Source organism: Ambystoma mexicanum, chromosome 7p (genome assembly GCF_040938575.1).
Source record: "Ambystoma mexicanum isolate Mex_15411 chromosome 7p, UKY_AmexF1_1, whole genome shotgun sequence".
NCBI classification, from domain to species: domain Eukaryota; kingdom Metazoa; phylum Chordata; class Amphibia; order Caudata; family Ambystomatidae; genus Ambystoma; species Ambystoma mexicanum.
Window position 1 is genome coordinate 229,200,333 of NC_090939.1, and position 17,347 is coordinate 229,217,679.

Genomic DNA, 17,347 nt, shown 5'->3' on the forward strand with positions numbered 1-17,347 from the left:
GTATACTTTTGAGGGGTTTTCATTATAGTAGTGGGCAATGAGTAGCTAGGTTTGTTAGTACAAGTTAGGCTAGGACCTGGCCCTGCATGAACTTGTGTAGTTTAGACAGTGTACTTGAAGTAGGGTGGACTGGGCACATGCAATTATGCTATGAGCTGCCAAGTCCTAGACAAATGCAGATTGGGCAAGGTACTGGACAAAGGCTGACTAGACAGGTCCAGATATGCTATGAACTGTAAAGGCAAGGTCAAATGCCGTCAGAGATTAGGCTAAAAGCACTATACAGGTAAGTAGGAGGCAGTGTAGTAGCAGGGTCTGTCTAAGTATGACAATCATAGATTAGGCTAAAAACACTATACAGGTAAGTAGGGGACAATCACAAGATTAGGCTAAAAACACTATACAGGTAAGAACTAAGGCAGCTGGCAGTGGTATTGTTTCAGTGGTCACTTAAAATTGCTATAATAAGGGGCTCAGAGGGAATTAGGCAGCCAGTCAGTGCAGCATACGTGGGCATTAGCAGGGGAGAGGGAAGGAAGAAGAGAAAAGGAGGGTCTTGAGGAGCTTCCGGAATTTATGGAGATCCGACTCAAGCCTGAGTGGCAGGGAGACCATTCCAGAGGGAGGCTCCTGCGGAAGAGAGAGAGAGAGAGAGATCTACCCCCTACTCTCTGCTTGGAAAAGCATTGGATCTGCAGAGGGTTGAAGCTACAAGACCCAAGGTGTCAGGAATAAGGGCTGGCAGAGATGTGGAGTGCTAAAATTCGCCTATTAATATAAGGAGCGCTGAAAACTACAGTTCCCAGCATCCTCAGTGCGCCTGGTAGTTCTGCCCGCGCGCAAGTTGCGAGCTGTCTTGGATTAAGCCCATCTTATTAGCAGGCAACGGCGTGGGGCAGGTGTGGCTTATTTTGTTCGGTGTGCGTTTGGAAGCAGGCATGCCGCACGCAGAGGAGAGCTACATGCAACGCGGGCGGAAGAATTCCCAACGGTAGCAGGTATCGGGGGAGCAGGAAGGACTGCAGAGCTGGAAGGCGGATTTACGGCATTTTGTTCTTTGTCTGGGAAGTCCCGGAGGGCTCCCAGACCTGAGATAAGTACTGGGGAAGTTCTGTGATTATCTGTGAAGGGATTGGTGTCACGGGTGGTGTTTCTGCAAGTCATTCAGCGTCTGGGAAGTCCTGAGGGACTCCCAGACTCAAGATAAGTAATTGGGCAAACGTTAAAGGGCTTGGTGTGTCCAAGCTGTTGTGCACACGTTGAAATATGGTTAACGTCTTACATGTATAAACTCTTCTGAGCAAATGTATATGGCTATGTGCATGGAAACCCACACATACTGCATAGCCAAAGGAACTCAGGGGTTCTAACTGACTCATGGGCAGGAAGTGAATCTCCACTAGTGCGACTAACTAGCTGGGGCACAATTTATGTTTTGTATGTTGCTTATGCTGCCCGAAGGGCCATGTGTAATTGTCTGTTCATACTGGGATTAATCCCTTCTGTTTGCTTTCATCACGTTGCTTGCTATATGTAGTCTCTGTGAGTAATTAGAGTGTAGTACACGTATTAAGGTGTGCTGCTTCATCATAGGCAGGATCAGGAATTCATGGAGTATGCATGTCATTGAAGTACTTTCAGGATACGAAGTGTATTTGGTAGGAAGGAATTATTTGTGGTTATATGTTAGATACGTTACGGTTTTTTACCTGTGCTTCCCCATTCCCATCCAATTTAGGGGTTCCCTACCCTCTATTCGGTGTTCCTAAATTCCCCCATTCTATCCACAACCTAACCCCTCTTCCCCCCATTGGCTGCCACGTGGCGACCTGTTTTATACATCAGGCGTCTGTGCCAACCACGGTGGGAGGGTCGTATTCATTCGGCTTTCGTGGTTCGGGGGAGAGTGTCGATCTCTCTTCCCCTCCATTAAGTTGTGTTTGTGACACAAGGGCTCTAGCAGGGAGGTATTTAGGGAGAGAGAGTTGGATGTAGCGGGGTCCCAGGCCCCAGAAAGCCTTGTGGATGATGCAGAGGGTCTGGAACTTCGCAGTAACCGGGATCAAGTGGAGAGATTTTAGGGCTGGAGAGATGCGGTCCCTGGGCTTGAGGCCACGGATAAGTCTTGCAGTCCTATTCTGAATTAGTTGAAGGGGACGAAAGGAGGATAAAGGCAGATTGAGGAAGAGGATGGTGCAGTAGTCTAGCCTAGAGAGGACCAGAGCTCTGGAGACATCGAGTTTCTGGGGGAAGGTGAGGAAAGGGAGAATGCCTCTGAGGAGGTGTAGCTGATAGTGGACCTTCTTGGCAAGGTCTGCGATGTGAGGAGAGAGAGAGGAGTCGAAGATGACACTGAGGTTATTTGCCTCACAAGAGGGTGACGGGAGGGGACCCATGGAGGGTGGCCAGAGACAAGGAGGGGTCCCAATGGGAAGGATCTCTGTCTTACTGGCATTAAGGCAGAGATCGTTGGCAGCGCACCATGCCTGAATAGCAGTCAGGAATGAGAGAGGAGGAAGATGAGGGAAGCTTAAATCAGAGATGTTTTTTGCCTGCTTAACACTGAAAATGAGAAGAGAAGGCAGGGATCAGGTGGACCAGAGTGGCTAGGTAGATGTTGAAGAGCCACAGCGAGAGGATAGAACATTGAGGGATGCCACAGGTGGAGAGTGTGCCAGTGGCGAAGGAGTGATTGCAGAAATCAGCCACGGTTGGAGGAAGGGAGGCAATGTTGTCCTGGATAGTTCTGGAGGAGCAGGGCAGCACCTGTGTGTAGGAGAAGACTTTGATAGCGAGGACTTGTCTACAGACATCATCCGGTGCTGTGGGCAAGAAAGAGAGTAGGAGGGGGGGGGGCCAAGGGATGCCTGAGCGCAGGTGAGGGAGGAGGAAGGGGTGTAGAGGAGAGTGAGGACAGGATGTCCGGATTTTTGGTTAAGAAGTGGAAGGCCAGTGCAGTGTAGAGGGTCAGGGATGGCAGAGGAGAAGTGGAGACTTCAGTAGGATTGTCGAGTTCCTTGCAGATTGTAAACAGTTCAGCTATGTTAGTGGCCCCATAAATGCGGGCTTGGAGTCTGTATTGCCTTTGGAGCAGGTGACAGGCCAGTCTGTCAGAGGATGTGTCTGAAGCCTGCGACTTCAGCTCTGCAACTCTGCACTTGCGTTTCATAGAGGCTTAATCAGAGTCATACCAGGTGTTGCGCTTTGAGGCAGGCGTCATGCAGTTCCTCATGACAGGGGCAAGGATGTCCAGGGTGTTGGAGATAGAGAGGTGAAGGTTAGTAAGGGCTGTCTCAGTGTAAGAGTCCTGTGAGTCCGTGGCAGGAGCGGGAATGAAAGTGGTGGCAAAAGCAGCAACTGACACTCGCTTCATCGGTTGAATGACAGAGAATGAGACTGGCAGTGCAGGCAGAGGCTTAGCCGGGAGACCCAAGAGATCCAAATGAGAGGACAGGAGAGCATGGTCAAACCAGGAGACGTGTAGTGAAAGGATTGGAGATGGGGATGTCTGCTGAGACGAGAGCATCCAAGGTGTATCCAGCTGAGTGCGTCGGACAAAAGGGAAGAATGGTGGGAGAAAGAGTCACAGAGACTGCAGAAGAGTCCAGTGGCTGCATCAGGAGAGTCAAGGTGAAGTCCCTGAGGAGAAGCTTGGAAGTGGAGACCAGAAGAGATGAGGTGAGGTGAGACCACTGCGAGAGGAAAAAGGAGACCGGACCAGGGGTCCTATAGATGGTGGCTAGAGTCAACAAGAGGATTGGAGAGACACCAAGCCTGCAGACGAGGTATTCAAATGAAGAGTAAGCTGAGTGGGAATGATAGTAGCAGGCACCCAATCAGGAAAGATCAGGGCCACTCCGCCTACAGACCAGTTAGGCCTGGGCTTAGAGAGAATCCTGTAGCCCTCAGGGAGGAGTGTGACAAAAACAGTGACAGAGCTAGTAGTGAACCACGTCTCCGTCAGAGTGAGAACGTCAAGGTCAAAGTCTTCAAAGAGGAGAACAATGTCAGAGGAGTGTTTAACAGCAGAGCAAGGGTTAAGGGTAGCTAGGTGACGCTGGTTGCCACCTTTGAAGGTCTTCCGAGGAGCAGTACAGGGATGTGGTACACACGTCGGTGGTGGTGAAGGGGCAAGTGGGGTGGCAGAAGGAGGAGTGGCAGGAGAAGGGAGGAAGTTGATGAGAGACAGAAGACACCTATCAAGAAGGAGGAGGTTGGGCTGAGAGTCCTGGACCATGATGGTGCTATTCCGATAAACATTAATGATACACCAAGAGGATGGGAAGCAAGCAAAGAGTACTTCCCATCTGGTTCCACCATTAATGGGCGACGAAGAGAAAGGGGAGCGGACTGAGACCATGTGGGGAGTCCACAGTTCTGGAGAGGGAGCGACAAAGTGGATATCAGTGACAGTCTGCCTGGAAGAAGCGTTGACGAAGGTATTAGTGATGGGTAGGCCTGGATTGGAGATCAGGAAATCTTTTTTGAACGTTTTCCTTCCAGGCTTCGAAAGAGAGGTAGGATAAGTAATAGAGTAGCAGTTAGAGTAAAGGGGAGATGGAGAGCACCATGTAGGGCGAGAGCAGAGTAATGGAAAGGAGGAGAGAGAAAGACGGAGCAACTGCACAATGCATGACAAACTCACCAGGCGGCCTAGCAGCAAGACAGGCACAAGCATGTCAGGTGCACAAGATGTCCCGGGTCGCCAAAAACTGGGTGTTGCGCTGCTCCGGCAGCGAGAGGAGGAAGGCCCCAAGGGATAAGCACGAGAGTGGATTGATCCAGAGCGACTCAATGGTAAGGGAGACGTGAGATGCTAGGAGTTAGAGGCAACAGGGACCCCACGCTGTTCCAGGCAGAAAAGCTGCAAGACAGGCGCAAATTAATCAGTTGCATGCGACCGTGTGCTTTCAGTCAGAATATTGAGTCTGACCCCGGCCAAGTCAATACGAGAAATGCTTTGGAGTAGGTTAATATGGCCATAGCTGAGATATGATTGTTCACTGTGCTCCAGATGTCCCTCTTGCTCAGGTTGGGGTAAAAAGTCTTTGTATGTTATCAATCCCTTCAGAGGTGGTGCACATTATATGGTATAACAGCATAAGTAATCCAAATGATACTCCAGTGAGTGTATACTGTAAGTAAGGGGAGGGGAGTGGAACTCGCAATCGCCTTTAACTCCTAGGTGTCATCCCACTGTCCCAGACTCGAGAACAAAAACCACCAGGCTCCTCAGTTTCCTAATATAATGCTGGTCAGTTCCATTGCATGAAACAGGTTCCCAGGCAGCTTCACAGCAGGCAGAGGGCCTCGCAGTGCCATAGCAGCAGGTAATCGCTCAGTATCCTCTGGCTCTTGCTGTACTAATCAGAAGTTGTGCTGGCTGAACTGAGCTTCCTAAGTCCTCTGCCTCATTGGCACACACCCTTTCCTTCTGCTGCTGTATAAGCGTTCCTCCAACAGTCTCCATTGTGGCCCAGGGTTGCTCGGATGCAGCCACCCAGTTAAGTCACACAATTTAGTTTCTGTGGCTTCAGTCCATGTTCCTCATCATGCAGGCAGGGCGTGGAGGGGGGCAGCTGAGTAACTTATGGGTATTTGCACTGTGCCACAACCTCTCCCGTGACTTCAAGCCTCCCACCGTCTCCTCAACTCATTTTCCACAGCTCAACTCCTTTGGCGATGCCGCAGCCGCAACCGCAAGACCGCCGACTGGAGCGCTTGTTCCTCTATCTCTTGCGACACTGTCACGGTAGAGCAGAAGCCATCATCTTCTCTAAGCTGCTCGTGGCTCCCCTGATGACTCAGTCTGCCATGTTATGGGCAAGCATTGGGGACCTCCGACCTCTCGTGGGCAGCCTTGATGAGGGCACCTCTGCACGTGGCAACAACACTGGTATGATCACCAACACTTCCAACGTCTATGGATCTTTGTTGCAGGCATATCAGGAGGATTGATTGGTGTTAATCCAGGGGGGAGAGGGGCTCTGTGGGAAGAACTCTCGGGGTGGGCAGCCATTTTGAAACTGCTTCAGATTGAGCCATTCTCTAGCATAAATGACAGTAGGTCCTAAATCATTTTGAAATGTATAAGACAAGCAGAACTCTCACTCCAATAACAATTCATTATATCCAGCACCAACTCGTGTTCAATAGAGGAATGGAACACCTTTACATCAATAGTAACTAATATAGTAACTAATATAGCCAGGATATTCGGTCCAAAATACGTAAAATAGGCATAGAATTCCTGACAGAATATTTTGAAGTGCTAATAGTGCAGGAACACAAATCATATGTCATCCAACCAATCCCATGGACAACTGGTTGGAGTTCCAGTAATAAAGGCTTTGAGTATTTCCGTTTAGAAATAAATTGTGGGAATGGCAAGTTGATGGCAGAAAGAGATACAAGCAGAAGTCATCTGGAAATGAAGCTTCAGAAAGGACCTTTCTCATAGTAGCAAGCCTACATGTAATGAACAGCTACGAGTTCCGAAAGGGCCCAATTTACTCCACATAATCAAGGCAGTGGAGAGAGGGTTTAGCAGGCATAACAGGGGAGCTGAAGAAAATGTGGCAGGACCATGGGTTCATTTAGATGAAAAGGGGACAGCACCTTGGGCATGAAAGTAGGTTTGGTCCAAAGGAGAATCTTGTTTTTGTGGAAGTTTTGTCTGCGTTTTTAATGGAATTTCCAAATCGTTTTTGTGCTGGTTCAACTCCTACAGAGGACTGTCTTTGGGGGTGTAATCCTTTGTTTCTGTTCCTTTTTCCCCTCTCCTCCCATCTTGATAGCAGTTGGCTGAGAGAGTCAAGGGTGCTTGTCCTTTGTAAGTGGTTTTCCCTAGCTTACAGTTAGTAATCCCTAAGCCCCTGCCTGCTTTTCACTCCCTGCGATTGGTCTGTGCCCATGGTCACATGACCAGAAAAAATCTTCTTCAGCAGGCTCCCCACCACCGGGGAAGCCATCGGCTAAGGGCCTGAGGCAAAGGGCAGCTCCCTCCTAAGCAGCTCCACCCCGTGTTTGCCCATGTTCACCTGACGCAGACAATCTACAGCGATAGATAAGTTAAGTGTGGTATGGGCGGGGAGTACAGCCATTACTGTACTCCAGCAAAATGCCTCCACTCTTATTACCAAATATCATGTAGCCACATGCATTCAGCCCATTTGTGTAATCATTTGTGTAATCATCTTGCATGTAGCTCAAGTGTGTAAGGTAGCCGTACCATGCTTTGGGCCCATCTGTGTTAGTCAACCACATCTTGCATTTAACCTATTTGTGTAAGGTAGCCTTCTCTTGCATTTAGCCTATTTGTATTAGTCAGCCATATATTGCATTTAACCTAATAGTGTAAGGTATATTGTACATTTAGCCTATTTGTATAAGGTAGACTTATCCTCCATTTAGCCTATTTGCGCAAGGTAGCCTCATCTTGAATTGAACCTAATAGGGTATGGTAGCCATATTTAACATTTGTTTAAGGTAGCCTTATTTTGCATTTGATCTAATAGCATAAGGTAACCATATTTAGCATAAGTGTGTAAGGTAGCCATATTTTGCATTTAGCCTATTTGTGTAAGGTGGCCTTACTGAGCTGCATTCAGCACTTCGATCGTCTGTGAAACATAGCACTGCTCCTTGTACATAGATGGAACCCAGGAAGTAGACATTGCTGTTTGTACAGCTAACCCATTTCTCCTCTCGCACACCGCAACTTAGCGGAAGGCACAGTCTCACTCCACACACCCTGCACTCACATATAACACAAACACTATTGCAGCTCACCTCTGCCATGCCATAAGAATGATGCTACTTTTAACAACAACAATTTGAACTGTAGCTTCCCACATAACTATCTCCTCAAATCCCTCCCTTTAATCCATAACTATCTCCATAATCCCTCCCTTTAATCCATAGTATACCTCCGCTGCACCCACGCACTGCACTGCGACATGGGTGACTAGTAGGGTCTTGGCCACCATTGCTCAACTTTAATGGCTGAAATGCACTCACGCATAATAGCACCTCCCAAATTTCCCAAATGTTTAGACTCTAATCCCGTCGAGGGCGTTCAACCAAAAGCACGTTGGGGGCATAATTATAGTGAAAGGCGCTATAACAAATGACAAAATTAATGAATGAAAAGGAGGAAAGACTGTTGCGAGGAGAGCACCTGAATCTCGCACATTCTCCTGCTTGAGGTAATAACCGCCAGAAATGCTGTCTGCCATGGGACAAACACAATACTGGCCTTATGCATTGGCTTCAACAGGCCCACGTCCCCAGCAACCTGGACAGGACCATGGCCAGATCCCAAGAAGGGGCAGGTTTAACATACAGGGGGAAAAAGTACAAAAGAGTACATACATTCTTTCATAAGCTCAAGTGACTATAATGAAGGCATCACTGAAGTGTGCGTAAAGCAGGAAAGGGCAGCCAAGTGACCTTTGATCGAGGAGCGAGCAAGACAACTGGTAGCCAAAGACTGAAAGTATGGTAGGAGATGTTGGAGCTGGAAGTTAAGGGCATCCAAACTGACTGGAGCATCAAACAATGAACTACTTCCATTTTTTGTTGTAAAAGGAGATGGTAGATTGAGTTTATGCCTTGGCAAGTACATCCATGCCGTCTTGGAGCATGCAGATGTTGAATTCTAAGATAAGTAGGAGCCAATGCGAGGATAATTGTGAGGCTGTACACCAGCAGAAGGTTGATGGGCAGGACTGACAAGGGGTAGAAGCTCCAAGAACCAGAACAGCCCAGGCAACGCAGGCGCCACACAGATCAGTCTGCATGTCTGCTGTTTGGCTGTGTGGAGGACTCTTTGTAGGAGTGAAAATGGCAGAAAAGCATATAGGAACTTCACTGAGTCTTTTGTTGCAAATAGGTCCAACACTGGCTTGCCCCACATGGTGACTAGGATTTCCACCTGGCACTGCAGGATCACCCATTCATGGCAGGGGCAGAGTTCCTTAATAAGGGAATCAGCAACAGAGTTGTGCATGCCTGGAAGATGAAAAGAGGAGGCCTCTGGCATGAAAATTGACCCGTTTAGGTTCCGTAGCCCTCTGTGGTTACAATCACTTGATATGTGACTGCTAACCTTCAAGCAAGGCTCCTTTCACAATGTCCTTACATTAACATGGAGCATTTCAAAGCTTAGAAAGATTGTTTTTGCATACTTTTTCAAATTATTGCAAGTGGAGGAATTTGTTAAGGATGGGTCTCAACCTACCCAACTTTCCTTAGATCAGGAAATACACCCTGATTCTTTGGAGAATGAGGGACTCGCTCTATAGCTCCCTTGGAGAGGAGTGCTAGCACCTCGAGTTGAAGCGCATGAAGTTGTGTTTTTTGCTGGCTTGTTGGTAGGAAGGGTTATTGATGGCCTTTGTACAATTTAGAGGGCATGGCCGCGGGCCACCATGCCAAGCACCCGGTTGAATGGTGTTATTCGCCTAAATTGATGTTGAAACAAAGATAGGCACACTCCCACTGGGGTGCCAAAGCGGAAAGTTGGCACTCAAGCTTTCTCATTGGATTACCTCTTGACCTAAGAGCTGCAACTTATATATGGGCACGCCTGGAGGACTGAAATCGAGCTTCATACTGCTCGCCTGAGATGTACGATGTTCCCCTGTATGACTAAGAGTAGGATCTTGAGCAGTAATCTCTGCCAGATTTGGAGAAGCGGCATGGCTTGCAACAAAAGGACTGAAAAGGATGCATTGTTGCCAGGGGACCTGGCTGGGGCCTTGCACATGTGAATTGATCACGGACGAGGCAGTTTGCACATACAGTGTTCTATAGCCAAAAAATGACTTTCGACGAGGACACAGAGGAGAAGAGGCCTTTCGAGGATGAGTCCTGCTGCCTTTGAAGTCACAGAGAACAGCATATCTTGTTGTTAAATCCCTTTCAGATCCTAGAATAGTTATCTTGCGGGTTAAAAAACTGTCCTGGACAAAACCCCTAACAGACAAGGTAGTTAAAGAACGGCTTCTGTCACGGAACAGTCCTCATCTAGTCGTGCTTTGAAGTACGCTTTGCTGTGGGTGCTGTCCCTCTTATGTTTCATGGAGTGGCGTCAGGAATGAAGGAAATGCAAGAAGCCGCCTGAAACCAGGACTTATTGTTGGGTGAGACTGTGCTGGAGATACAAGGACTGTCATAAATATTATGGACTCGGCTTGAAAAAGGTTTTAACCTTCGTTTCATCATCTTATTTACTTTAGAGAAAATGAAACAAACACGGGAAACCACGCACACTGGGAGGGCTACTTAATACCGGGCCACGCACATCAGAAGTACACTTTGAAATACGTTTTGCTGTTCTGCTGGGCGAGATATATTTATCAAGTATCAAATGTTAAATATATTGACTTCTACACCAACTCAGAATACAAGAAATGCGCCAGACTGAATTATGACATTTTCTTAAATTTTAATGTTTTGCCCCTAATGATGACACGTGTTCCGGCTATTGAAAGCCTTTCTCAAATCAGGGCCGATAGTGCTTTGCAGTGTTATTACATTGTCAATCCTTGTTGGGTTTTCTAATCATTTAAAGGGGTCCAATCCCTCGCATTGGTGCCAACGCGGGGGACGCCGGAGGGCTTAATGCAGAGGGATTGGACCCCTTTAAATGATTAGAAAACCCAACAAGGATTGACAATGTAATAACGCTGCAAAGCACTATCAGCTCTGATTTGAGAAAGGCTTTCAATAGCCGAAACACGTGTCATCATTGGGGGCAAAACATTAAAATTCAAGAAAATGTCATAATTCAGTCTGGCGCATTTCTTGTATTCTGAGTTGGTGTAGAAGTTACTATTTTCAAGGTGGTTCCGTAGACCTTTCACCACCTAACTCAGATAAGACACGACAGAATAACAATATCAACAACAAAAACTTAAAACTACCAAGACTCACAAACTCAAGTGTCGCCTGACAGACTTGTCTCCCAAAAAAGTCTAATTACCTATACATTAAATATATTGACTATTTGAGCAGTGTGTCAAACTGCTATACTGTTGGTCATAAGTGGGGTCACTATTTTAGGAGCTCTCAAAGGTTTGCAAAAAGAGTAAGTGTGTAGCCTAGCTTCGAAATGAAGAAAAAAACCATGAGCAGCGGTAAAGACATTTTGGCTGCCCCTCTGGTTTTTACCAACAGGAGGAATACACTGCCAAGACCGTTAGCCTTATCCCTCCCATTATTTCCGGAAACGGAATCTGAGTTGTAGGAAAGAGATGGCGAGGAGGCAGGCGAGCGAAATGCCAGAAGCCTTAAAGGATATGGACGGGGGAGGCACCACAAGGAGTGCCGGGTCACTCCCAATCATTGTATGAAGAGGAGGTTGAGCGGAATATATGATATGATATGGCATTTATAACGCGCCTCTACACAAGTGTTTCAAGGACGAGGCAAGGGAGGGGAACAAAGAGAGGACGGACGAGATCACGCAACTGCAATAATGCCAAAATGTTCTTTTTTTCGAATGTGTTTTTTTAAAATGTTTATGTTTGTTTTGGTTTAGCTAGTAAAAATACATTGTAAATAAAAAAGAAAACGGGGGGGGGGGGTTGGAGGGGAACCCCCCATTTAAAAAAAATAAAAATAATCTCGAAAGGCATTTTTTTTTCAACATTTTTGCATTCGAAAATATGTCATTCGACATATTCACTATAAACCACAGTACATTACAAGATGATAACAATAATAAGTACGGCCAACTAGTGGCAATGTTAAGTGCATATATCGGGTGTCAAGGGCTGGTAGGGGGACTGTAGGGATACAGAAACAGTCCCCTAGTGCGGGGGTTGTCAGGTGGGCAGTGCATGTGTGTGCCGGGGGGGTGGGGGTTCAGGGCCCGAGATCAGAGGGTGTCCAGGTCGGCAGTGCAGCTCAGGTAACAGCCAGGAGGCCAGCAGAGGAGAGGGGGAGAAACGGCAGGAAGCAAAGAGAAAGGTTTTGAGGTGCTTCCGGAACCGGAGATGGTTTTCCGTGAGTTTGAGGGAGGGAGGGAGGCTGTTCCAGAGGGAGGCCCCAGCCGAAGAAAGAGATCTACCACCAACTCGTTGCTTGGAGAAGCGACTGACCCTGAGGGAGTTGGAGGTGGATGAGCGGAGAGCTCGAGAAGGAAGATATTTAGGAAGAGAGTTAAAGGTATTGAGGCCCCAGGGCCCAGAAGGCCTTGTGGACGATGCAGAGGGTTTTGAACTTAATCCTCGCAGCCAGTGCAGGGATTTCAGTCCTGGAGAGATACAGTCCCTGGGCTTGAGGCCAAGGACAAGTCTTGCAGTCCTGTTCTGGATAAGTTGCGGAGAGTAGAAACAGGCAGATTAAGAAAGAGGCTGTTGCAATAGTCCAGTCTAGAGAGAGCCAGAGCTCTGGAGACAGTGAGCTTCTGGGGGAAGGAGAGGAAAGGAAGAATACCTCTGAGGAGGTTCAGTTGGTAGTGTGACTTCTTAGAGATGTCAGATGTGAGGAGAGAAGGAGTGTGTGGAGTCAAAGATGACCCCGAGGTTTTTAGCCTCAAAGGTGGGAGCAGGAGGAGGGCCAAGAGAGGCCAGCCAGAGAGCTACAGGGAAGGAGGGAGCGGGTGTGCCGATGAGGAGAATCTCAGTCTTGCTGGCATTAAGGCAGAGGTCATTGACGGCACACCACTCCTGGATAGCAGACAGTCAGAGATGAGGGACAGGGAGGACGAGGGTAGCCTGAAAATGAGCAGGGTGTCATCCGCATAGCACTGGAAGTTGGAGCAGAGAGTGGCGATGCGGTGGGCAAGGAGTGCCAGGTCTTGGTTGAAAAGCCAGGGAGAGAGGTTAGACCCCTGGAGGACACCACAGGTAGAGTAAAAGACAGAGGAGAGGAAGGACCTAAGTTGGACCTGGGAGGGTCGGTCAGAGAGGAAAGAGGTCAGCCACGCCAGAGCCTGACCAGTGATACCCAGGTTATCACGGAGACGGTTAAGCAAGATGGCATGGTTGACAGTATCAAAGGCAGAAGAGAGATCAAGCAGGATGAGGCCGCAAGGGGTGTTAGAATCGAGGTTGGAGAGCAGGTCTTCACGGATGTTCAGGAGAGAAGTTTCCATGCTTCTGGCAGCTCTGAAGCCAGACTGATGGTCATGAAGACAACCAACAGATTCAGTGTGGAGATTCAGCTGGGAGATGGCCAGTTTCTCCAGGAGCTTGCCCAGGAAGGGAGTGATAGAGATTGGGCGATAGTTAGCCGGGCATGTGGGGTCGGCAGAGGGTTTCTTAAGAAGGGAGTGCACAAGGGAGTGCTTCAGGGGGATGGGAAGACTCCAGTGGCAAAGGAGTGATTGCAGAAATCAGCCAGGGCAGGAGCCAGGGAGTCGATGTGGTCCTTGATAGTTTGAGGAACAGGGTTGAACCTGTTTCGATGACTTTCATAGATCGTACTTGTCTAGAAACCTTGTCTGCGGAGAAAAGGGGAAGGAAGAGAAGGAGGGAGGAGGGAGGAGGGAGGAGGGGAGGCTGCAGAAGTGCTAGAGGAGGAGCAGGGAGAGAGAGGCGATAGGAGGAGCGTGAGGACAGGATGTCCTGAGTTTTTGAGACGAAATGAGAGGCCAGTGCCACGCAGAAGGCCTGTGAAGGGACAGGAGCGGTAGAGACTGCGGCAGGATTGACCAGTTCCTTGCAGATTTTAAAGAGTTCAGCCGAGATGTTAGATGGCGCAGAGACGCGTGCTTGGATATGAGCTCTCTTCTTGGTTAAGACAGAGCAGGTATTGCCTTTGCAGCAGGGGGCAGGCCAGTTTGTCAGAGGATGTACATGAAGCTCACAATTTCCTATCGGCCAGCCTACACTTACCTTTTAGGGTGACAAGGTCCGAGTCGTACCAGGAATTGCACTTGGCTTTGGGCTTCAGGCGGATTCTCATGACAGGGGCAAGGATATCAAGAGTATTGGAGATAGCAGAGTGGAGCTTGGAAAAGGCTGTGTCAGGGCGAGAGTCAGCCTATGGGAGATGGGGGAGGTGAGAAGGTAGGGGGCGAAAGCCTCAGCTGACACGCGCTTCATGGGTCGGATGACCGAGAAGGTAAGTGGCAGTGATGGAGGTGGTTTGGCCTGAGGGGTAGGGAAGGTGAAGTGGGAGGAGAGGAGATAGTGATCACTCCAGGAGAGAGTAGTAGAGAGAGGATAAGAGAGGGGAAGGTCTGAGGAGATCAGAACGTCCAGAGTGTGCCCTGCAGAGAGAGTCGGGCCAGAGGGAAGAATAGTGAGTGAGAGGGTCGCAGAGGTCGCGAAAGAGTACAGAGGAAGGACAGGAGGCATCCAGGTGGATATTCAAATCTCTGAGAAGGAAGAGTTCAGTGGTCGAGGCCAGGAGTGAGGAGGAGAGGTCCGCACACTCAGAGAGGAAGGAGGAGATCAGACCAGGTGGCCGACAGATAGTAGTCACAGTAAGGGAATGGCTAGGTGAGAGAGGGAGCCTGCAGACGAGGCATTCAAAAGAGGAGTAGGCTGGCGTGGGACTGACAGAGGCAGGAATCCATTCAGGGAAGGTCAGGGCAACACCCCCTCCAGAGCTGTTGGATTTGGGCGCAGAGAGGATCTTGCAGCCATCAGGCAGGAGCTAGTGACAGAGCTGGCCGTGAACCATGTCTCGGTGAGACCGAGGATGTAGAGGTCAAGTTCTTCCAGAAGGCGGCAGATATCAGAGGAGTGTTTGACAGCAGAGTGAGAGTTTAGAGTGGCAATATGGAGAAGATTTCCATCCCTGAAGGACTTCCGAGGAGGGGTTCAGATCAGAGGTACACCCTTTGGTGGTGTAGAAGGAGCCAGAGAGGGAAGGGGAAGGCAAGGTAGCCAAGGAAGAGGCAGAAGGCAGAGTCGAGGAAGCCCCGGAAAGGGGGAGAGAGGGGACAGCAGGAGAAGAGAGGAAGTTGATGAGGCGCGGGAAGCGTCGATCAAAAGAGGTGAAGGCTGGCCTGAGGGCCTTGCACCAAGACAGTCCCGTTCGAATAGACATTAATGATGACCTTAGAGGAACGGAAGGAGTTCAGGAGGACGTCCCAGCGGGTGCCACCATTAATGGGAGAAGAGGAGAAGGGAGAGAGCACAGAGGCCATATGAAGGGGTCATAGGTCTGGAGAAGGAACGACGAAGAGGATGTCAGTGAAAGTTTCCTTATAGGAGGCCCTGGTGTAGGTGTCGGCGATAGGGAGGCCTGGGTTGGAGACCAGGATTTTCTTTTTAAACTTCTTTCTACCAGATTTAGTGAGGAGAGCAGGATAGTCAATAGAGAAGCATTTAGAGAAGATAGGAGAGACAGAGCACCATAGAGTAAGTGGGAGAGGAGAGAGGTGGAGGTACAGGAGGAGGGCACTAGAGTAGGAAGACAGGGAGTGAGAGGCAGGAAGTTGCGCAATGGGACAGGATGACAACACTCAGGCTTACGGAACTAACTTCTTCCACAGTTAAAACAGGAGAGACGACAACAAAAAAAAATCGAGAATCCTGAATAGAGGGAGAAAGGTCTAGGTTTCATAACGCTATTTTAAATACGGTGACAGTGCATATTATAACAGGTGAAATCACACCTAAATTTGAGAATCCTGAAGAGGGAGAAAGGCCTAGGTTTCACAAAGCAATTTTAAATATGGTGACAGTGCATAATATAACAGGTGAAATCACACCTAAGTTAGTGGGTCTACTAGGTGGACGCAGTGGGCAGGGAAGCCCAGACCGTTGAGCAGGGTGACAACTGGCAACCGGTGTCCCCTGCGGACACCTGCAGACACAACCATGAGCCGCCAGTCAGGGAGCTGCCCTTTGCCTGGGGGCCCTTAGCCGAAGGGGGCTGCCGGGCAGAGGGCTGCCCAGGGATGGTCAGCTAAGAGCGCCAGGCAACCAATCAGAGCAGGGAAGAAGCTGGCTGGGAGTCGGGAGGGAGAGGGAACACAGAAGTGGCTGAGGGTGTGGGGGGAGGGAGGGCAACGCGCTCAGAGCGTGAAAGGAACACAAAAGGAAGAGAAAAAAAAACTACTTTGGACACCTGGGAATATTGGGGGGGTTGAAAAGGCTAAACAGGTTGAAGGGGAGGAGGGAAGCCAAGCCCATGGCTACTAGTTTTTGGACACCCTGCCCATCTTCACAAGGGGGGAAATTACACTGCAGTCATGACGGAAAATCTGAAAGAGTTGGGAACGGGAGATGTGGAAGAGGGGGAAGTCAATAGACCTAATAAATGGAAACCAAGATCTGAACATGATACTACATACACTCTTGGAAATGAAAACATGGGTAAAAAGTTCACATACTATTTGCTTAAAATAAATCATTAGTGGTCTCTTGATAAGAGACCAGAGTAGAAACGCAAGTGGGATTGCAATAGAAGGTAATGTGATCCAGGACCCATTTGTGATGAAGTCAAAAGAAACAGGTACAGATTCAGCTGTGGAAATACAGGATGGGAGTAGGGGGTGAGGAAGGGGAAGCGATGGTTGTTCCGTCAGATGTACAAGGAGAGAGGTGATGTTAGATATGGAGGGGGTGGAGCCATTAAGATTAGTGACTTCCAAAAATACGAAAAAAAAGGGAAAAGAATAAACAGACTGATTAACGCATCTGAACAGAAAACTTCAAAAGCCACCTACCGTACAATTCTTTTATTAATGCTAGGGAAGTCAGCGGTGCGCAGGATCTAATTGGGGAAGATGAATGTTTAAGGGATGTACTGGAAAAAGATCAGAAGTATGGGGAGGATAGGAATGGATATGAGAAAGACCATGAGAAATACAGGATGGTCTTTCCACTATGCCCTGCAAAAGAAAACCTAAGCAAAGTGAATATACAAATTCTGAAAAATGACAGGTTGATTCTGTAAAACAAAAAAAAGGGAAGAAGATCCCGATATAATTTTTTTAAAAAAAGACTGCAGCATCTAGACAAATAACATGATATATTTAACCATGCCATACACACCCGGCCTATGTTGCCTAGGCCTCATTGTATTAGCCAGCATATGGGGCACGAAAGCATCCGGGAGGTGGAGAAATAAGGTCACTCTTCAGAGTCGGCATTAGAAGGGCGAGACTGTCAAGGAGGATGTAAACAGAGGAAAGGGGGAATTGAAAAGAAGGCTATTCGGACAGTGTGAGAACAGGAGGTAGTAGTGGACCTGTTGATGGGGGAGGGGGAAAGAGTGGGTGGGGGGGGCTATAATGAAGGGTCCCACACTATCCGAATCCGAAGTGAGAAGTTTGGTGAGAAATATACTGGAAGAGAAAAAGAATGAGAATGTAATTGAACAAAAAGATGTCATGAAAAGAAATTCAGGATATGTGAACCCAGAAAGGAGATGGGAG